Source organism: Carlito syrichta, unplaced genomic scaffold (genome assembly GCF_000164805.1).
Source record: "Carlito syrichta isolate Samal-C Ts95f unplaced genomic scaffold, Tarsius_syrichta-2.0.1 Scaffold304602, whole genome shotgun sequence".
NCBI lineage: Eukaryota > Metazoa > Chordata > Mammalia > Primates > Tarsiidae > Carlito > Carlito syrichta.
This window is the reverse complement of record NW_007248698.1, coordinates 33561-55187: the sequence shown is the minus strand read 5'-3', so window position 1 is coordinate 55187 and position 21627 is coordinate 33561. Positions and strand designations below refer to the sequence as shown.

At 50.0% G+C, this 21627-nt stretch overlaps 1 pseudogene; it reads right to left on the bottom strand.

The window, feature by feature from the left end:
* Positions 1–3932: 3932 nt before the first annotated feature.
* LOC103262755 lies at positions 3933–19652 on the bottom strand (annotated as a pseudogene).
* Positions 19653–21627: the final 1975 nt, after the last annotated feature.

The following is a 21627-nucleotide window of genomic DNA, read 5'->3' as shown; positions in this document are numbered from 1 at the left end:
CCGGTTAATTTTTTTTTTTTTTTTTGGCTTTATTGTAGAGATGAGGTCTCACCAAGTTGCATGGGCTGGTCTCAAACCCACGGGCTCAGGCAATCCTCTCGCCTCGGCCTCCCAAAGTGCTGGGATTACAGGTTTGAACCACCGCGCCCGGCCTTTAACTTGATTTTTAAACTTGGTGGGATGTGGACTGAGATGTGCCAGCATGCAACCGCCTGAGGGTCCCTTTGGTCCAGGAGGCAGAAGACAAGGGGAGCAGACACCACCAAGAAAGACCTTGGTCCTCCGGGTCAAGGCTCTGCCTGGCCACTGTGGCCCCTGGACATACAATCTGAAGGCATCGGAACTGCAGTGCCAGGGAGACGATTCAAAGGCGTTTCTATGTTTCGGGAAGCCAGCCAATGGGTGCCGGCCCAGTCCACTGGGCCGTGAGAGACTCGGGAGCAAAAGGAGTGAGAGTACAGGAAACCGCAAGGCCTTCCACGCCCCGACGGTGAAGGAAGTGTGGGAGGGCACCCAGTTGGGGGCGGTTCTCCCAGTAACTGTCCATCAGGCTTTGGCCCTGTCTCTCGTTAAGACTGCCAGGTCCCGGCCACCTCCATCATCATCCACCTCCTGCTAGGGTGGATGGAGAGTCCGGGGCTGAGCCCCAACCACACCCCTGCCTTTTGCGCCGCTCAACCTCCACCCCAGCCTGGTCGCGACCACCCACGGACACCTTTGGCCCATCTCTGTGTGAGCTGTGACCCAGAGCTCCTGGATTTGGGTTCATGGGCCTTGTAGCCTCTGCCTGCCATGCGGGGATCCTGCCGCTCGCCCTGGACAGGTTCCCGGTCGTCTGCAGCCTGCCCTCTTCCCCTGCTCATGTCTGTCCCTCTCCCGCAGGCTCCAAGGTGAGGCCCAGACCGCGGGTACGGGAGGACTGGGAGGGCAAGCTGGGTGCCATCCGCCCGCCCGGGGTTTGGGGAACAGGATAGGGGTCTGGTTTTGTGGGTGGCGCCTGGCGTCCTGACACCTGCAGGTAGAAGCATGGTTTGCATCCCGTAGTCGGTCTGCCATCCCCCGCCCTTGTCCAACTTCCCACCCCGCCCCAGTCCAGGTACAAGGTTTGTCCTCCCCAGAGGTTTAAAGACCCCAGGGGTTTGTCTGAGTAAGGACAGTGGGCCTATGGGGGGTCAGGAGGCCTGACCCTTCTCCCCAGAATCCAGCTTTAAGCAGGGGCACTGAGGAAAACAAAAAATGGGGAAAAAACTTTCTTAGGGCTTTTCTGTGTCTTGAGAGTAATTATGTACTCTTGTGGCAAAGTATCTTCTACCCAGGCTTTTTTTTTAATCTTAAAAAAAGTTCCAAATCAAATAAGATGGGAGAAATAGAGCCCTGCCTGTGCAATAAGTGTAAGAAAATTGGCTGTCAGGAGGTCCCCTCTCCATGGTGTCACATCCAGGAGGGACAGCCTGCAGCAGAGGGGACTCTGAGCAGAGCCCCCTAGATCAGACTTGTTGGGGCCCATCATCTCAGGGACAGAGTTCCCCAACCAATTTCCTCTGTCCCAGCAATCAAGGCAAATGCCCTCCAACCAAAGATCTGAGTATGATTCCCACACAAGAGGCCTGTATTCACGGCCACATAGGAAGATCTGTCTAAGATTCTTGGAAAGTAGAGGCTGGGAAAGATGTTTCTACAGTGCTGCCAGGAGGTCCCTTGTGTCACCTTCCACCTCTTATCTCCATTGAGTCAGTCAGACAACTGGTAGCACCAGGCATCCTCCTCCAAGAGCAGTCGATGAGCTGGAACACTCAGCTGAGGAATGGTTAGGACAGCAGTCCCCTTTTTGGCATCAGGGACCAATTTCATGGAAGACAATTTTTCCACAGACAGGGGGGTGGGGGTATAGTCTTGGAATGAGTCTGACGCATGACGTTTATTGTGCACTTTGTTTCTATTATTATTGCATTGCAATGTATGGTGAAATAATTATACAACTCACCATAATGCAAAATCATGGGGTGCCCTGAGCTTGTTTTCCTGCAACTAGGCGGTCCCATCTGGGAGTGATGGGAGACAGAGACATCTCAGATCATCAGGCATTAGATTCTCATAAGGAACACACAACTTAACTCCCTGGCATGCACAATTCAAAATAGGGTCCATGCTCCTAAGAGACTCTAATGCTACTGCTGATCTGACAGGAGATGGAGCTCAGGCGGTAATTCCAGCAATGGAGAGTGGCTGTAAGTATGAAGTTTTGCCCGCTCACCTTCCACTCACCTCTGTACAACCCAGTTCCTTGCAGGCCACGGATCAGTACCAGTCTGTGGCCTGGGGTTGGGGATCCCTGAGTTAAGGCATGCAGTGGAAAAGCATATGAATGTCAGCATTCCCTGGACCAGAGTTTGGATTCTGGACTAGCTATGTGACCTCAGTACAGCTACTTCTTTGAGCCTTATGTTCATTATCTGTAAAATGGAGATAATAAGCCTGTTGCTGTGAGTAATGAATGGCATTCATACATATGGCGCCAGACACTTAGCAGGTGCTTAATAAATGCAGACCCCCTTCTCTCCCCTTTTGTACGTTTATCCCCTCCCCACCCCATGTATGCATGTATGGGGGTGGTGTATGTGACCCAGACCGTGGTTCTGACCTTTCTACAAAGTCAAAAGACTAATGCAAAGGGGCTAATCTGATTGTGTGAGAATCAGAGAAACAGTCACCTCCATGGTCAGAATGATCTGACCTTCCTCTTCCCTCTCAATAACCAGTGATTCTCAAACTTTAGTTCTTGAAGGAATCATCTGGGAGCTTTTTCAAATACAGATTCTGCCAGGCACAGTGGCTCACGTCTGCAATCTCAGCTCTTTGGGAGGCCGAGGTGGGAGGATTGCTTGAACCCAGGAGTTCGAGACCAGCCTGAGCAACACAGCAAGACTCATCTCTACAAAATGTCAAAAAAAAAAAAAAATAGCCAGGAGTGGTGGTGCACACCTGTAGTCCCAGCTACTCAGGAAGCTGACACAGTGAGATCGCTTGAGCCGAGAGGTCGAAGCTGCAGTGACCTGTGATCATGCCACTGCACTCCAGCCTGGGCAATAGAGTGAAACCCTGAATGAAAATACAATAAAATATAGATTCCTGGGACAACGATGCAGGCGGTGGTCCGTGGACCACGTCTTGAGAAGCACCAGAACAATCAGGGCTTTGGGAGGGTTGGGCAAACAATGAGGGAGGCAGGTATTAACTTGGTTACCAAGAAGAGGCCTTTTATTGTGGGTATTTAATGAAGCTTGCCAAAGAAAGGAGCTATACAGGAATTGTGCAAATATGATGACATTCCAAACTGCCTACAGGATACACTTGGCCGATTAGCCTCAGTCTTTCAGTCCTGACATACGAATGGTTGGGAGCCCTGAGCTTGGGAATTGTGACATTTAGAGCAAATGTGGGGCCTCCTCAGAACCCCGCCCCACATCCCCCACCACCCCCCATGCTGAGGTGTCATCTGGAGTCCCTCTCATCTCAGAACAAAACCCAGAGAGGCTCCCACAGGCCACACGCCCTCCACCCTACTCCCTTCCCGGTGGGCCCGGCACACAGTAGGGCTTCATAAATGTCTAACCTCGGTTAACTGAGGAAGACAATAGCTAGGCAGTTTATATCCAAAACGCTTCACATCCTTTTCCTGGACCACAGAGGGTCGGGGGGAGAGACAATGGTGGTGATAGTGATGCTAAGCCCAGGGTTGACACTCAAAGGGTAAATCTTAACTCCAGTAAGAACAAAGGAGTTAGTTTGAGGCTCCCTGTGGAAGTACTGACTGCAAGAGAAGAGATCTCCCCTCGCACCACCCTCCGTGGATCCGACCTGCCCTGGGTCCCACCCCCTCTATGCAAACTGCACAGATCTGGCACTGCAGCAGCCCCCACTGCAGAGGGGGATCACATGGCACCACTGCTGATGGCGGCGCCCCACCCCCCAGGCCACACCAGACACTGCAGGGAACCGAGGTCCCTGCAGACCGTGCCGCCCTGAGAATGGCTCACACCTGTGGACAGAGACACGAGGTCAGAATTTTTTTCCACCCTAGACATGGTGTGACCCTGAATCTTCTAGAACCAGTGATGAATTATCTTTATACTCCAAGGGACCAGCGACAGGTGAACCCAAACCCATTGCCTTCTGCTTCTTCCAGAGTGTGGTGAACAAATTGGATGCCTAATCCTGCTGGGACCAGACTGATGTTGAGATGTGTTCATACCATCTCGGAGCAAAAAGTGATGGCTCGCACTCAAGGATAGTCTAGAAATATGTTCGCTGGAAAGGTGAGGGGTGAGAAGCAGACACTAGCCTAGGGGCTATGTATTCTTGGATTCTTATGTATTCTTATGTATTCTTGGATTCAGTGGGGACCTTGGATTCAGAGGGGGTGGGACCCTGGAGAGGTTGGGTCTAGGAGGGGTGGGCCACAAGGGGAGATCTCTTCTCTTGCAGAACCAATAGTCAGTTAGTACTTCCACAGGTGGTACTTTAGTTGGATTCTTTTTTTTTATTTTTTTTTGAGTTGGAGTCTCACTCTGTCGCCCAGACTGGAGTGCAGTGGCCGCTCCCAGCCACCGCAGCCTTGACCCGCTGGGTTCCGGCAATCCTTCCGCCTCAGCCTTCCAAGTCGCTGGAACTACAGGCACGTGCTACCATGCCCGGCTAATTTTTTGATTTATTGTAGAGATGAGGTCTCGCCAAGTTGCCCAGGCGGGTCTCGAACCCGCGGGCTCAGGCAATCCACTCACCTCAGCCTCCCAAGGCGCAGGATTACAGGCTGAGCCACCGAGCCCAGCTTTTAGTTGGATTCTTAAAGAGATTCATACGTTGCCTGCAGAGATCAGAATATGAATATGAATAGCATTTCTTCTTACTAAAACATGGTACCTCCAAGACGTGTTGTGTGTGTGACTGAAAGGCTGAGGTTCCTTTGGCAAAGCCAATGAGGGGGTCACAATCTGCCATATTCATTAACTTAGGCTTCACGAATGTTCCAGATGGAGCCACATAGGTGTCAAACACTTGGGGCCATCCATCAGTTCAGACACCAAAAACTTCATCCCCAGTTTCTTTCATCCCATGTTTCCTTAGAGAGAGGCGTGGTCACCAGGTAAAGGCAACCTATTATTAAAACTCTTGCTAGGCACAGTGGCTCACGCCTGTAATCCCAGCACTTTGGGAAGCCGAGGTGGGAGGATTCCTTGAGCACAGGAGTTCGAGATCAGCCTAGGCAACATAGCAAGACCTCATCTCTACAAAAACAAATTAAAAAATTAGTGGAGTATGGGTGACACTCTCTTGCAGTCCCAGCTACTCAGGAGGCTGAGGCCGGAGGATTGCCTGAGTCCAGGATGTCGAGACTGTGGTGAGCCATGATTGCGCCACTACACTCCAGCCTGAGCAACAGAGTGAGACCCCAGCTCAAAAAAAAAGACTGTTGACACTCCAGAAAGCCTTACCTGCACACACCCAACTTACAGATGTCAACATAGCCCATGCCTTCACACAACCTGCAGGGAGAAGAGAGTGAGCCAGTAAGTGGTGGAGACATATTCTCCTCCATCCTGAAGGAGGGGAGAGGAGAGGAGGGGCAGGACCAGGCTACCCGCTTGCTGCAGACAGCATCAGTGTCCACCCCGATCACTGGAACCCCAAAAGGACATGGATGGGGTTAGGTTGCAGGCTCCGAAAGGCCACTTTATGCCATGTTTGCTTTTCGGACGTAGGAACACAGAGGACAGAGATGAGGGGGCATCCTCTTTGTCCCTCATCTGAAAATTCCTGGAAAGCCACAGAGTTGATGGGAGCCGCTACCACCAGACCCCTCCAGCAGGAAGAGGCTTGCCTGTCACCCTGCCTGATGCATTTTATCTCATGGTTTTAAATGCTGCCGTCATCCACCTGATTGAGGCCAGAGAGAATGGAGGTTGGCAGCCCGGCCTCTCCACCTGGGCTACCTCACCTCAAATCTGGCTGTGCTACTTGCTAGCTGGGTGATCTTGGACAAGTCACTTAACCTTTCTGTGATTCAGTTTCCCAGGACATGAAAAGGGAAGAGTAATATCCGCCTGATAGGATTGTTGTGAGGTTCGATTGAGTTCTGTGTGTAAGTACCTAAAATAGAGATGGGCACGTAGAATCCAGTGTAAGTGTTGGCTACCAGCATCCTAAGTATCTCATTCACGATGAGACATTTGTGCCACTAGAGTAGGCCTGTTATAAAGGCTCCCTCCCCCTCACTCCTGCCTACACTTTCTGTTCTGCATCCCTCTTTCCAAACTCCCAGCTTCAAACCTTCCCCCCTCCCAGGAAAGCTCTACTCTGAGTCATTCTGCCCAACACAGAGCATTCTTAACTTCTCACCTTTTGAATGGGCGTGTATGTATCTGGCTCTCTCCCTGTCACCTCAGCCTGACTTTGCCACAGCCTTAGAACTATGCCCTTCTAGAGGATTCTAGTCAGTGCCCATCATGGTGCCTGTTGGACCACAGTGTTGACAAGGGTTCTCTCTGAGAGGGACAGGGGCTGCTTTTGTTTTCCTTTTTCCTGTATTGGCTACAATGAGCACACCGCTTATGTAATTACATTAAATAAGTTAAACGCCAAGAGGAGGCAGTCTATTAAAAGGTCAATGGCCGTAGTACACATAGTACAGTAAACCGCTTTTTTTAATTGCATACGACCTGGTGAGGTGGCTCATGCTTGTAATCCCAGCACTTTGGGAGGCCAAGGCCAGAGGATTGCTTGAGCCCAGAAGTTCAAGACCAGCCTGGGCAACATAACGAGACCAAGTTTTTACCAAAAAAAATTTTTTTAAGTTAGGCAGGCATGGTGGCCTGTGCCTGTAGTCTCAGCTACTCATGAGGCTGAGGTAGGAGAATCATCTGAGCCCAGGAAATTGAGGCTGCAGTAAGCTGTGATCATGCCACTGTACTCCAGCCTGGGCAACAGAGTGAGACCTCCACTCCAAGAAAATCGCGTACACTGGGGACAATGCACCAGTAATTACATGATTAAGTTATGAATCCACTAATTAAATTTATCATCATAATGAAAATAAATTCACAACGCAAATACCAGCTGCCTTGCTGAATGCTAGTAGGTGGGTCAGGAACTTAAGTGTCCACAAAAGGAGAGCGCCCTAGGGGCTTCACCCAAAGCCCTGAGGACGCAGACAGAACCAAGCTTGCTAGTTCCAGCCTGAGGTACTTTCAGCTATGCGGCCTGGCTGCCTTCACAGCGCTTCATGTCAGATTCCTGAAGCCAACCAGGTCAGCCAGGACCATCTCTGTGGATGTAGGCCTGCCTGGCTACCTTGGATGGGGATATTCTCATTATGATAATAACCTGCCCCTGCCTCTGCTTACTATGTCCCACTGAAATTCATTTAACCCTGCAATAGCCTTAGGCAATGGGTTTTATGATTATCTGTGTTTTGCAGTTGAAGACATTGAGGTATAAAGAGCTCACATGGAAGGGCTGGGATTTGAACCCAGAGTGGCTTGGACCTTTACATGCTCCTCCCAGGCTACCCTGTCCCTCTGGTGAGTCCCAGCTGGGTCACTAATGACAGGGCAACCTCAAGGCTAGAGGCTCTGCACCTTCCCAGGGATAAATCCACATTGCCCCTCCCTGCGCTGGCTTCATCTGCCCCCAATTCTTGGCTCCAACCATCAGCATAGACTGTGGTGTTACCTTCTCACCCCCTCAGCTCTTCTGTCTCCTCCTCTGAGATGCCTCCCTGGCCCCTTAACCCCAGTTCCCCCAGAGAATTGATGTATGTCAATCAATTATGTCCCCTCTCCTTTCCTTCAAGGTAAGAATCTGTGGCTCATTTCTGCTCCCCGGTCCTGAACACCAGATGATCTAGGTTGATAAGATTCTTCATTTCTGCATCTCAAGTCAAACGGCCTTTCACGAACTTTCTGAATGATCCCAGCCTTAAGAATCCACTGAGGCTGACTGCAGAAAAATCCTTTCAGCCAACAGGGTAGAGTAGTTGTCTTAGAATGAACACCAGGTTCCAGTCCAAGGGGTGGTGTCTGAGGGAGTAGAGCACTCGCAGCCAGCCAGGAGACTGGTGTCATTTCCGCTTAGACACTAGTTGACTGTGCTCTCGGGCAAGGCCCTCCTCCTCTCTGGGTCTCAGTTTCCCTATCCGTAAAATAGAGGGTTGGACTCCATGATCTCTAGAGCCTTTCCCAGTGTGAATGCTCTCTGCCAGGGGTGATGGTCCAGCCCTGAGTGGGGACCCCAAAGTTCCCATCCTCACCTGTGCTTCTCACCCACCAGCAGGCGCTTATAGGTGGTGATCACAATGTTCAGGCCCAGCTTGGAGTTCATCACTTCCTGCTACTCCTTGAGCTGGCAGGCCACGTCCTGCTTGACCTTCTGCAGCATGCGTCACTGAGGGCTGTCTTGCCCTGTGCTCAGACTGGGTCACCTTGGCCTCCAACTTGCAACACTGTGGGGGAGGAGAAGAGGGGAGGAGTTTGAAAAGGGTGCAGGTTAGGGGGATCTGGTCGGTCTCCAAAGGCTTGGTCACCCTATTTCACCTTCAGTTGAAATGGTCAGTTCTTAAACGATATACTATTAAAAAGAAATACATCAGGCCAAGTGTGGTGGCTCACGCCAGTAATCCCAGCACTTGAGCCCAGGTTCGAGACCAGCCTGGGCAACATAGTGAGACAGTCTCTAAAACAATAAAAAAATCAAAAAATTAGCCAGATGTAGTGGCATGTGTCGAGTAGTCCTGGGTACTCAGGAGGTTGAGGTGAAAAGATTGCCTGAGCCCAGGAAGTTGAGGCTGTGGTGAGCTGTGATCATGCCACTGCATTCCAGCCTGGGCAACAGTGAGAGACCTGACTCAAAAAAATAAAAAAAAAGAAATACATCAATGGAAAATTCATTAAGCTGGGAAATAATGGCCCGTCTGAAGCTCTGTTCCTTCATTTCTGTACATTGTATTGTAAAACTCACTTCTTACAAGTGAGTCATGAGAGGGAGGAAATGTTAGCACTGGCAGAGAACTGGTCATGATTAGTGATAATACCTCGTATTTATATATCATTGTTAGTTTACAAGGCACTTTCACAGATCTTATCTTATTTGACCTTCCAACTTGCTATGAGCTTGTCAGAAGAGGAATTATTATTTCCATTATGCAGATGAAGAAGTTGAGACTCAGAGAGTCTGTGACATGCCCCAGGCTACCAAATTATTTCCTACCAAGCTCACATTTCCAGGAGCCCCTGTGCAGGGCCTCCTCTTGGCCCACTGAGATCAGCATGCTGAAAGAAGTTACTGTCTGCAACAACTCCCAATTACAGTCCCTCCCTTTTACTCCACTTAGCGTATCAGAATGCAAATGAACAGACTTGATCATGGGGACAAATTTGAGTCTTCTCAAATTTCACTTCTAAAATATAAACTATTCATGAATTTTATGACCTCAGCTATTAACAGCAAGAAATTACTTGTGAAACATCCTGCTCAGTGGTTAAAAACAGCAACACAGACAGAAATTGAACCAAGTATGTGTAGGAGGTCAGTATTATGACAGAGGCAGTATTACAAATCAATGGGGAAAGAATGAGCTATGTGATATATTTTCTTAATATATGTAGAAAAATTAAATTAGAACCACACATACCATATATACAAAAAATAAAGAGACTTTATTATGATGAGCCTAATTATGAGAGGTAAAATTCAATCCAGTAGAGGACAAAAATGTAAAAGGACAACTCTGTTGCCCCTAAACTTCCTAAGTGTTAACCATTAAGGGAGCAACCAGCAGACTTGCCCCCATCTAGATTAAAGATTTCTGTCCAGTAAAAGACAAACAGACAAGGGACAGATTGACAGAGATTCATTGCAACATGCATAACTGACAAAGGACTTGCAATCTTGATAGAATGAACAAGGGAAGCCACAAGTCATCAAGAAGAAAAAAAAGAACTCACAATACAAAAATGAGCCGATGTTATGAACAGGCAATTATTAGAAAAGGAAACACAGATGACTAGTATTGTAGCAGGAAAAATAGAGAGATCGTGACACCGAGACTACTATAAGAAGTGGCACTTTATTACGCTGGCTATCACTAGCTCAGCGAGCTGAGAATTTCATGCATCCAAATCAAGCTCGAGCACCCCAGAACAGGAGACGTGGGGTCTTATACCCTCATTTAGGTAAGGGAGAGGGGTCGTGTTGAGTGATTACATACTTCCTTTGGAATCTTACAAGGTTGTACTTAGCAAAATCAGATTTTTCAAAGAACAAATGGTTTCCAGGAACTGCAGGATTGTAAACCTCAGAAGGGGGACTTTAGATAAGACTCTTTTCCATTTCCATGAAATAGCCAGTCTCTGGGCCATCTGGCCTTTCTTAAACAAAACCTGCCTGACACCAGGCGGGACTTTAAAGTTGCAACTTGTCTTTCAAAGGGAAATACCTTTAACTGCTATCAACCTTTCCTTCTTGCCACTGGGCTAGTGGCAGCCCAGGTGAGGCCAACTGCTGATCCCGAATCAGCCACATGTGTTTCTGTGTTTATTCACTCAATCACACAAGAAACATATTTGAGCATATGCCGCCTCCTGCCACAGTATGTGTAGGAGGAGACAGCCTGGATCACTAGTTAGCCAGAGAAATGAAAAATAAAATACCAATTAGATGCTAGTTTACACTTATCAGATCCATGAGAATTCAGAAGTCTGATCATAGCAAGGGCTGGACCAGAAGCCCTTGGCTCTGATAATGGGCATGCACTCCAGCACAGTTCTAACAATAGTAGTAATCCCTGAAGTCAAGAGGGAAGCAGAAATCAGGACAGAACAGTAGGTGCACTGAGTTAGGTCTCAGTATCCCCGACCTGCTGCTAGGTGTTCTCCACCTCAGCCTTCAGCCTTTGGATCACGCAGTTCAGCTGGCTAAGCTCATCCTTGCTTCTACAGAGGTCCTTATCCTACCGGGTCACTATGGTCTTCATCTCCCAGCACTGCGGATTGAGAGGAAAACATGCGGGAACTAACTGGAGGTGTCATGGGATGTCTCAGCAGAGAGTCTGCTGTCCTCCTCCCAGATCAGTCAGCTCACCATCTGCAGGGCTCCATCTCTGGCCCTATTCTGCCAGGGACTTCAACCTTAGTCCCTCTAGAGTGAGCACAGGGGTAGGCAGCTCCAGGCTCCTGGCTGCCCTCTTGCTCAGTGGGGCAGCCCAGCCTTCCAGTCTACCTTGGTTTGGTACCCAGGCCTCAGCCTTGGCATCTGGCGATATCATCGTACTGAGCCTTGATCTCAGCCACAACCAAATCCATGTTGAGCTCCCGGCTGTTGTCCATCTTCACCACCACTAAGGTATCAGAGATGTGTGACCCAAGAGGTGGATTTCCTGTAGGAGACAGCAGTCTTTGTCCTCTGCCCCAAATTCCCCTCTGATCCAATTTCCCAGGCCATCCAAAAAAACAGTCCCAACTCTGAAGAGAAATTGGGAAACCACCAGCAAGTTGGGAAAATTGAACAAGTGTAACTTTAAGAGGAAAAGGCAAGAATTAGGGTCATGGCCTCAAGGGAATACGTGGAATGGCACTAATGCCAGGATTTATATGCATGCAGACAAAGTGGTTTCCTCTACCTTAGGGCCTGAACAATCCAGATGAACTGTAGCTATCTGTATAAGTCCCATCAACCAGAAAATGGCCAGAGTTAGAGCCTGGATTTTCCATCTGCCTTTTTAAGCCAGCTGATTTAATAAATTAGTTATAAAATCTCCACAGTATAATGATGTATAGACAGCGAATTAGTCCCATTCTTTCAAATCATCTTAAAGGAAGGGCATCACCCACTTCCATTTTGTTTTTGTTTGTTTTTGGAGTGCAGGGGCACAATCACAGCTCACTGCAGCCTCGACCTCCTGGACTCAAGCAATCTTTCCACCTCAGCTACAAGGGAGGCTAAGACTACAGGCACACACCACCATGCCCAGCTAATTTTTTTGTTTTTTGTAGAGACGAGGTCTTGCTATGTTGCCCATACTGGTCTTGAACTCTTGGGCTCAAACGATCCTCCTGCCTTGGCCTCCCTAAATGCTGGGATTACAGGCATGAACCACCATATGCCCAGCCTCCACTTTCATCTTGAAAGAAAGCTTGAACAAGATTAAAAAAATAATACCCTTCGGGGAAGATGATCTTTTCCTAGGAGAGTAAGGAATAAACAACTTTCCCTAGAACCCAGGAACAAGGACAAGTCATGTCCCAAGAAGACCCTTTCCCTCCTCCTCCCTCACAGGCACTGCCAGAGATTTACCTCCTCATAGAGCAACCACAGGAAGACAGTCTCCTCCCTCAGTGGCTCCATGTTGGCCTCCGTGTGCAGATAGGCACAGTCTACATACTGGTAGAGACAGGCGGGATAGGGTAGGGAGCAAACTCAGTCCCTGTCACGCCCCTGAACCTCTGACCTCCACAGCAGGCCCTGAGGCCACCTTCTGGCCCACCTCTCTGCCTCTGGCCTACCTTACCCAGCCACCCTGCACCTGCAACTCTAACCTGGACCTCTCATCACCACCTTCAGTGCCGCTCTGGGAGGGACAGGGCCTTTGTTGCCTGCCAGTAACATTACCTCCCTCACGTCGTGAGACTGCTCAGGAAAGGCAGTGGAGAGAAAGCTGACCCCCTCCAGGACAGAGGACTTTGCTGAAGAAGAAAGCTTGGCATCACGGCCCAGATTGTCAGGCTGTTGTCCTTGGCCAAACACCCACAGAGCACAAGCAGGTAGAAGTCAACACCACCTCTCCCCAGGTCATCCTCAGGGTCGGGTCGGGCAACATCTGACATCCAATTGCTGACTCTCCTGCCTGAGATCAAGGTCGTGCTTCGATTGGCAGATTACTCACCAGTTTTCTCTCCATGCTGTGGTTACTCAAATTAAGGTGACTGGTAAGCGCGTATTTGTTAAAGAACACTTGCATGCACTTACCAATTTCAGACTAACTGGAAATCACTAGCAGTTGTTTCCTTGTCATCGTGTCCCACTGCAGGAAATAATGGTGACACTCATGCAATCCCACTGGTAATGTCCACATGCGACTGAAACATATTTAAAAGTGAACATTTCAACCAATCTGGTCGTTTACAAAAAGCTAAGTACCTGCACGATGTATGTGTGTGTGTGTGTGTGTGTGTGTGTGTGTGTGGTTTACTGAGCTTCCATTGGCACAGTCTGGGTTTCTGCATGGGACCTCAATGGCTTCTGCAGCCAAACCAACCCACCTTCACATCCCACAGGTCTCGAGTGCCTTGTCACCAACAATAGGACTGATGGGGACACACAACAAGTTGCCCCGTAGCGGAGCATCTGGTGTCCGGGATGTGTCCATCCCCCATGTGGGAAGAGTCACTCACCTTTTTCAGTACCACGCACTCATCTCAGCCATGGCCCTGAAGGTTGGCTCCTCCTCATACCTGAGGACAGACAACCCAGGTGAAAAGACCTCCAAGATTGCAGGCCCCGGGGAGCCAGTCAGAACCAGGTGTGCAAAACTCCCCGGTTTTCCCCCTGCTTTCTCTGTGCCTTTGGAGAAGAGGCATGACCTCTCTGGACTTCTTCTATTCCCCAGCCACATAGAACCCATACAAAGGGCACTGGACATGGAAACCAAGTCCCAGGTATCTGGTCCCGGCTTAGACTAAAATCACTGCAAAACCTGGAGCAAGTCATTTAATTTCTCTGCCCCTTGGGTCAAATTCACTGTTGTGCAGTGAGGTGCTCAGTAAATATTTGTGGGGCAAGTGAAAGTCAGACAGATGTTCCCAGGAGTCCTTCAGTTCTAAAACGGTGGAAAACATAAAGCCCCATAGAGCCACGCCTAGGAGGTTCCTCTCCCTGTCCCCAGGATCCAAGGACTTGGATTCCTGGAAGCAACCCCTTGTTCAGATCATTTCCCCAAGCCTCATCACCAGCCCAGCCCCATCCCCTTGCCAGTGAGACCTTATCCTAGGAGCAGCCCTGCCCAGGAAGACCCGAGTTCCCAGAGCACAGCTTTCACAGCTTTCTAATTGTAGGGTCATGCAGCCTGGAATAAACTCAGCTTTATAATTACCAGCACACACACCCCCAGAAGAGGGGACAGACCTTGACCCCTGCACACCGAGAATCGTGTCTACATTTTCTTCCCCCCAGAGGAAGTCCCACTGCTGGTTCCATTGGATGGTAAACCTGATCTTCCAAGAATCCCAAGGAGGGTTAGAATGGCCGGGACTGATTAGCTCAAAACCACCCTTCACTCTATGTCCACAGGGAAGAGTGGGCCAGCCAATAATGACTATGAGTTTAGATTAGGTGATGGGCACACTAAGCAATTTGAAGAACGGATGGTCTACACTGGTGTTTGAATCGTGGAGCCTTGCAGAACTATTTATCTGCAGAGTAGATGACGTAGTAATCCCAGGTCATCAGACGCTCTGAGTGGCATCAGCCAGGTCACCCTCGAGACCCATCAGCAGGCCCTTCCAGTGCACCCATCCCGGCGTTGACAGCTCCTGGTCCTGCCCTCCAGCCCTGCTGGTCTTGCTTCCCCTGACTCAGTTGTCACTCTCTCTTCATCCTTGTGTCAGTCTGTGCCCTGGATGTGTGTCCCCTCCCTCTAAATCTTTCCCCAATCCCCAGGATGAGGCTGGGAGCTGAGGCAGGACCAACCCAGCAGACTGATAAGCAGAACCTTCTGACCACTAACTGGGTGACTCTGACCTTCCACAGTCTCCACCCCTGGAGGAGGGGTGTGGCCTCTGCCAAAACCCACTCCTCTCCCTAGAACCACCCCTGCCTGTCCTGCCCACTTCTTGTAGCCTTTCAGCACCTCTTGCATGTGGTTGGGCTCCAAGGCCAGCCTCCCTCTGTTGGCCTCCACACACTCGGCCTCTCACCACAGTGTCTCGATGTAGCCCTCAAACAGCACTTCCAGGTTGCTCTCACAGCACTGGCCGTTTTGGTAGAATTGCCACTTGGTCTCCAGCAGCTTGGTCTGCTGCTCCAGTGCCGGAGTCCAGCTCCAGCAGAGTCCAGAGGTTCCCAAAGGTGGGGACGACATCAGCGCTGAGAGAGTGAGACTTGGACAACTGTTCAGATTTGAGCAGATGCCAGTTATTGCAAGTTAGCAGTGAGCTTATATTCCTCTCTACAAGGAAATAATTTCTGCAAGTTATCATTATAAGCAAGTTAAAATCATCATAACAAAACAAATCACAACAAATTACATGAATTTTTTGTGATGTTAAAACGCTTAAGGGAAAGTTTAAGTATTCTTTGGCTAATGTCTCTAAGGGTGGAGACTATCTCCATCCCAAACCAACGCCATTCCAAACAACGATGTTATCTTGAAGTAAAAGCAGTCCCCGCCATCCATTAATATAAGACCTTTAAATTACGAGCTTAAAAACTCATATAAAATCATAAAACTTCTCATTAAATAATTTTAAAACAAAACTTATATCCCAAATGAACTAATACATATTTTGATCTTTCTAACAATTCTTAACTTCCTTATTCAAATTATCCAGGGAAACAAGTTTTTCCATAATAAAGTCTCTGGGGGGCAGAACAACAGTTTCTGGCACAAGGCTTTGGAGCAGTCTTGGTGTGTAGTACTTCCATCTGTGTGGAAGAATGTGCACCTGGAGACCCTCCCAAAGCACCTCACACAGGGGTTCCTTTTTTTTATGGACGAGGAGTTTCTTTTTCAAGGCCTTCTGCTCTTTCAAGCCCTTGGTAGTTTCCTCTTTGTTCGAATTCCTTCATTGTCTTTCTATTTGGAACATCTTATTCCTAAGGAGAACAGCTTAGAAGAAACTTTTAGTGATGTTATTCAGGCCTAAAGGTAGTCTCGGTTGTTAGATAAAATCTGTTTCACTTACTTAAATTCTATATCTAAACCTTACAACTTCTTATATACTAAAACTTTAATATGTATCCCAAACCCTAAGAAACAAACTTATAAATCACCTACATATACCTTAATATAAACTTTCACTTACACTTCAATCTTATGCCTACGATTATAAACTTATACTTATAGAAACTTATGTCTAAACACCATAGCACAACTACAAGTAATAAGTAAAAATATTCAAAACAATTCTTTGCTTAAACAAAATCAGAAACCTCTTTCTACCTGGTATGAGTTACAAATCCTAACCCTAAAAGCAAGACCTGTGACCCACGACCAAGCGAAAGAAAGCCCCTTTTGACGTGCCTCAGAGTTTAACCATCACATGGGCAAAAAGGGAAAGGTCAAACAAAGTAGTGGGAAGTGGGAAAAGTTAACAATGGTGTTCTAAAGTTAGTTGTGTGAGCTTTGCTTTCGCTGGTATTCTTCATGCTTAGCTAAGCACATGTCTTCTTGGGGTGAGGGTGGAGGGAATGGTGCACAGCCCCCAGACTCGCAGTGCGAGCCCAGGGTCCTCAGTCTGCCAGGACTATGTCCCTCAGGCTGACCTCCAAGGCTAGCTTCCAACACTCCAGGAAGCACACCTGCAGAGGACGGGGAGGATGGAGACTCAGGTGGAGCCTGGGGAGGTAGTTGGTCCCCCAGGCTCCCTCTGCCTTTGCGGATGGCCCCTGCCCTGCAAAAAGCAGCCTGTGACCTTCTCCAAATCCCTGAAAAAGCTTGAAAGTGCAGGTCACAAGTTGTCCCCAAGTAACTTCCCACCACCCATGTCTGCCTCCCAGAAAGTAAGCATGACTGACAGCCACTTGTTTGTTCTACACAGAATGAAACAACATCTGATCCTGCAGAAATATTTCAGACTATGTATGGGAGGCCAAGTAATGACCACCCCAGAGATGTCCACGCCCTTAACGCTGGAACTTGCAAATGTGTTATGTGACAGGGCCAAGGGCCTCTTGCAGAAGGAATGAAGATTGTGGACCTGAAGATTGGGAGATTATCCTAAATGATCAAGATGGGCTCACGGTAGTCACATGGACCCTCCAAAATGGGAGAAGAAGACAGAAGAGTGAAAGGAGACTCTCAGAAGGAGGCAGGAGAGAGATGTGAAACATCTGACCCACTTTGACCCACTATTACTGGCTTTGAAGATGGAGAAAGAGGGGCCATGAGCCAAGGAATGTGGACGGCCTTTAAAAGCTGAGAACAATCCCCAGGAGTCAGCCAGTAAGGGGACAAGGACCTCAGTCCTACAGTCACAAGGAACTCAATTCTGCCAAAAGGCTGAATGTCCCCAGAAACTGATACTCCTCTGAGACCTCCAGAAAGAAAAGCTGCCCTGCCAACACCGATGCCAGCCTCGTGAGATAGTACGCTTGTGTTGTTCTAGGTTTGTGGGTATTTGTACGGCAGCAATTTTAAAATACCCCTACGTGAGTCGAGACTCTGATCCTGGGGAACTAGAGTCCAGGAGGGGAGACCCCAGGCCAGGAATTAGGATGAATCTCACTGCCTCACTCTGTTGCCAGCCAGGCCCCTTCACCTCATTGTCTCTGGGCCGCATTGTACACTGAGGCAGGAGTAATACACCCACAGTAGTCTACCGGCAGCTCCCAGCCCCTCGCAGGCCCACAGACATGTGGTATGTGACCTACACACCGCTTCATAGAGACCTGGCTCGCTGCCAACATTTAATAACTGAGTGATTTCAGGCAGGAATCTCTGGCTCTCTCTGACCTTCCTGACAAACCAGGAGCAATCACCAAGCTAGGCCCAGGGCTGGAGTAAGTGGCTGCTGCCACACCCCCAGGTGGGCACGCCTCTGAGGTTGGCTTCACTCACCTGATCTGTCAGCCCCCATTAAAGTCTGCAGTTAGCAATCCTAAAGCAGGTGATGTCCTCCCAAACCCTAAACTCCTGGGAGGACCGGCCTGCCGCAAAGAACCCTCCACTCTGACTGCCCGTACTGGTGGGAAAAGGAACCAAAACCCTGTTACCCAAAAGGCATCAGCCTTGAGTTTCAACACAAAGGCCCGGGATGTGGGGCAGCCCCTGGCTCGCTGCTCTGCAGGACTAAACCCCTCACACTGCAGTTGCCAGCCTGGAGCTCAGCGCAGTGTGGAACCTGCAGAAAGGACACTGGAGGGAAGTGGGTAGCCCTCAGTTTCCCCAGGACAGGGGAAAACCAGCCCAGTACAGTGCGCGAGTCTCTCTTCCCAGGCCCAGAACTGACACCTCTCAACAGGGAGAGCATTGTCCGTGGGTGCTTCCCAGCAAGCCAGGGGCAAAGATCCCTCTGCATCTGCATGCTCAGGGCCTTCTGTGCTTCTGAGCAAGTCAGTAAAAGATGACCCCTCCAGGGATTTCCAGCCCCCGCCAGGCACACAGTCCAGAGAGCGCAGCCCGGGCTCAGCGTCAACCTCCTTACTCCCCCCACGCTGGTAGGTGTCCTTGTGCAATGCGTGGTCTGCAACACTCTACGGTCAGTAGAGTCACTGATGCCTCGGACGCCCCCACCTCTGTGTGCAAATCTGCCCATTTCCCATGGTGGTGCCGGTCTGAGAGCAGAGCTCCTCCCACCATCACCCCAGGGCACGTCTTCTGACTAGCCTCTAGATGTAGACACACTCAGCATTCAGCCCAGCCTTTCCTCCCTTGGACTTTGGTGGCTGTCCTCCCCCACAGGTGAGCGCCCAGAGAAGGCATCATTATGTCCATGGAAACCAAAGCTATATTCTTCCCCGGGAGAGCTCAGCCTGCAGCATCAGAAAGGGCAATTCGACAATCTCTTCCTGGACCATCCTTCCCTTTAACCTGCATACATGCTGGGGGTGGAAGGTTCTTTGGGTGGAAGTTCTAAGGATTCACAGCCTTCTTACAACGTCCCCACCTGGATGGAGCCCCGAGTCTCTCTTCATCCCAGCTTCCCCTCCGTGCCAGGCATGGCAGCATCTCTAAGGGGAGGTCAGACAACACCTGAGCAGAGTTGCCCACCCCACCCACACCTCCTCCTGTGTGCTGGAATCCAGAGGGCCCCAGACACACACCCGGTGCTTGCTGGGCTGTGAGCAGCAGGGAACCCTCCTGTTCTGCCTTCTGGTTTCACATCCATTTGTTGCATTCGACTCTCACTGCAATGTCTGAAAACCAAGATCCTGGTTCAGCCACACTCTCAAGGCCACACGCTTGTCAGCTGCAGGAGGATCTGCACCCAGCCAGTCATCGGGTCCCAAGTCCCTCTCCCCTTCCAGAATCACAGCCCCAGGGAGCCGCACACGACCCACCTTGTGGAGGAAGGCGGCAAATTTGTTGATGAGACACTCGATCGGCTCCTTCTCCTCGTACCTGATGTGCACTGCATGTCAAGGTTGATCTCCAGGCTGAGGGGTGTGAGGAGGCTCTCATTGACCATCGCAGTCGTGATGCAGGGGGGCTGGGCCTGCAAAGGCCCCCAGCTCGATAGTCAATGCTCACCACAATCTGTGCGGAGTCCACTGTACACAGGTTCCGACTGCCAAAGCCCCAGAGGTGCCCAGTCCCCCTGAACTACCCCCCGCAACGGGTCCTGGCACTGACACAGCCAGGCCCCAGACTTGGGCATGACAGTGGAGCAGAAGATGAAGTTCCTGACCCCAAAGCTGGAGCTGGCATGGTCGGAGTAGTTCATCATGCCTCGGCTTGGCAGGACAGTCCCCAGGACTGTGGACAGGACTGAAGGATGACACGGTCTCACACCAGAGACCTGTTATTGCTCCTGCCTTTCATCGGCAGAGGACAGGCCTCCTGACAACATAAAAGGCAGAAGAAAGTCATTAACACCATTTACAAGCATGGGAATCTCCCGCTAGGCAGATGGAGAGGAAGGCTGAGACCTGTCTCTCTTAATAAGCACATCGAGGAGGCCTTGCCACCCATAAATCCGCCTCTGCCTTTCCACCCTCGCAGGCCTAGGCATATCTATCAAGCCCCTAATTCCCCTCCAACCCTGTGCATGGATCAGGGACCATTAGCCCACTGAGGCAAGTCAAGGCTTGGGCCAGGACATTCCTGAGACTCCAAGGGCCTGATGTCCCACAGATATCCCACGGCCCCATTCTTTGGGGGGAGCACATGTGGAGTGAAGGCCTTGACCTTTCCCTGTGACTACCCTTGGCCCTTTCTGTCTTTTTTTTTTTTTTTTGAGTTGGAGTCTCAGTCTGTCGCCCAGACTGGAGTGCAGTGGCCGCTCCCGGCCACCACAGCCTCGACCTTCTGGGCTCCTGCGATCCTTCCGCCTCAGCCTTCCAATTAGCTGGAACTACAGGCACGCGCTACCACGTACGGCTAGTTTTTGATTTATTGTAGAGATGAGGTCTCGCCAAGTTGCCCAGGCGGGTCTTGAACCCGTGGGCACAGGCAATCCACTCACCTCAGCCTCCCAAAGCGCAGGATTACAGGCTGAGCCACCAACCCCGGCTGCCGTTTTGTCTTGTAACATGGTCCCTGGAGTCTGTGTTGCTCCCTTGGAGGAGAAGTCACATCCAGTCACCTTTATGTCGCCCGGTCACTAGCTCCCATTCAATGTTCTAGAGCCTTTGTTGAATGGAACAGACTGGACACAGCAGAGCGTGGCTGGCATCTGGACGGCTTCCTCATCTATACTGTTTGGCCTCCGCTATGTGCCAGGCCCAGTGGTGACCTCAGGAGCTGACCTGGAGGACAGGCTGAGGTCCCACCAGAACAGGCCCTGATTCATGTGCTGAGGGAGATAAAGCTGATGGACAAAGCTTGCCCTTGAGGTACCTAGGCCTCACTGTGGAGGCCAGAGGCAGGAAGAGCCACAGCAGGAAAGGAAACAATGGCTAACTGGGTAAAGGGTTAGATGGTGTGTTCTTGGCCTCCTGAGGAAGATGGCTGGAGAGTCACAGAGGAGGCAGAACTGCAGCCAGGTTCTCGAGGGTGACAAGACCACACCTGTAATCCCAGCACTTGGGGAGGCCAAGGCAGGTAAATTGCTTGAGCCCAGGAGTTCGAGACCAGCCTGGGCAATATAGCAAGAATGCACCTCTACCAAAAAAAAAATCAAAAAATTAACTGGGCATGTTGGTGTGCATCTGTAGTCCCAGCTACTCAGGAGGCTGAGGCAGAAGGATCAGAGCCAGAGAGGTCAAAGCTGCCATGAGCCGTGATCATCATGAGTGTGCCACTGTACTCCAACCGAGGTGACAGAGTGAGACTCCAGCTCAAAAAAAAAAAAGAAAGAAAGAACAGAAGTAGTGATGCAGAGCCACAAGAAAGAGCTTTGATGCAGACTTGATCCCTAGAGAGATTACCCAGTGCGTGAAGAACTTCACAAAGACAGGGCCCTCCACCAAGGGCGGCTCACCCCTTTCTCCCACCCTGTGCTACAGGACACCTGTCACACCCAGAACAGGATGGAAAGTGCCTGCCTTTTGACAGAATGCCAGCAGCTGCCCCGACTGTGATTATGCCATACTGCCTCAGCCCCCAGTCCCTGAGTAGAGCTCTCTGTGCATGAAGACAAGAGCAAAAATAATCTTCCAGAACTCTCTCTCAAAGAAAAGAGGGCTCAAGAAAAGAGCCAACATAATAAGAGAGAATGGAGGGGGAGTCTTCCTAGTCTCTCTCTCTCTCTCTCACACACA